Source organism: Orycteropus afer, unplaced genomic scaffold (genome assembly GCF_000298275.1).
Source record: "Orycteropus afer afer isolate SDZICR_OR568_19922 unplaced genomic scaffold, OryAfe1.0 scaffold00079, whole genome shotgun sequence".
Lineage (NCBI taxonomy): Eukaryota > Metazoa > Chordata > Mammalia > Tubulidentata > Orycteropodidae > Orycteropus > Orycteropus afer.
Window position 1 is genome coordinate 2,171,534 of NW_006921666.1, and position 1,467 is coordinate 2,173,000.

Below are 1,467 nucleotides of genomic sequence, written 5' to 3' on the forward strand. Positions count from 1 at the left end.
ACACAACATCCAAAAATCAGTTGGATTCCTCTACACCAGCAAAGAGATGGCTGAAAAAGAAATAAGGAAATCAATACCATTTACAATAGCTACCAAAAAATAAGATATTTGGGAATAAATTTTACCAGGGACTCAAAAGAAAAACTATACAAAGAAAACTACAAAAGACTACTTCAAGAAACCATAAGAGATCTACATAAATGGAAGAATATACCATGCTCATGGTTAGGAAGATTAAACATTCTGAAAATGTCAATTCTACCCAAAGCAATCTATACATTTAGTGCAATCCTAATCCAGATCCTATCAACATTCTTTACAGATATGGAATAAACAGTCACTAACTTTATAAGGAAAGGAAAGGGACCTCAGATAAGCAAAGCACTATTGAAGAAGAACAAAGTAGGGGGTCTCAGACTCCCAGATTTCAAAACCTACTGTACAGCCACAGCAGTTGAAACTGCTTAGTATTGGTACAACAACAGACATAGACCAATGGAATAGAATTGAGAACCCAGAAATAGAGCCATCGACCTATGGTCAGCTGATCTTTGACAAAGGGCTGACATCCATTCAATGGGGAAGAAATTATTTAACAAATGGTGCTGGCAAAACTGGAAATCCATTTACAGAAAAGTGAAACAAGATCTGTACCTCACACCATACACAAAAACTAACTCCAGATGAATCAAAGACTTAAATGTGAAACCTAAAACTAAAATTCCTCAAGGAAAAAAAAACGGGTGAATTTAGAGGCTCTAATAAATAGCATAAACAGGCTATCAAGCATAACTCAAAATGCACAAACAGCAGAAGAGAAACTAAATGAACAAAACCTTCTAAAAATTAAATTTTTTATGTGTTTTCAAAGGCTTCTCCAAAAGAGTCAAAGGGGAACCTATAGATTGGGAAAAAATATTTAGCAGTGACATATCTGACAAGGGACTTATCTCTAGAATTTGTAGAAAATTCTAACACTTCAACAGCAAAAAGACAAATAATCCAATTAAAAAATGGGCAGAAGACATGAATAGACCACTTCACCAAAGAGGATATTCAGGCAGCCAACAAACACATGAAGAAATGCTCATGATCATTAGCCATTAGAGAGATGTAAATCAAAACAACAATAGGATACCATCTTGCCCCAGCACTAGTAGCAAAGTTCAACAAGACAGAAAACAACAAATGCTGGTGAGAATGTGGAGAGATTGGGACTCTCCTACATTGCTGATGGGACTGTAAAATGATACAATTACTGTGAAAAGCAATATGGCAATTCCTTAAAAATTTGGAATTAGAAATACCATTTGACACAGCTATTCCATTACTAGGTATATACCCTAAAGAAGTGATGGCCAGGGCAAGAACAGATATATGTACTCCCATGTTCATTGCAGCATTATTTACAATAGCAAAAAGATGGAAACAACCTAGGTGCCCATCAACAGAAGAACAGATAACCAA

General features: G+C 35.4%; 1 protein-coding gene across 1 annotated transcript in view; it reads right to left on the reverse strand.

The window, feature by feature from the left end:
• The window catches only part of NRXN3 (neurexin 3), a 2,130,901-nt gene that overhangs the window by 1,430,307 nt on the left and 699,127 nt on the right, over nt 1-1,467 (reverse strand). The window lies entirely within an intron of this gene.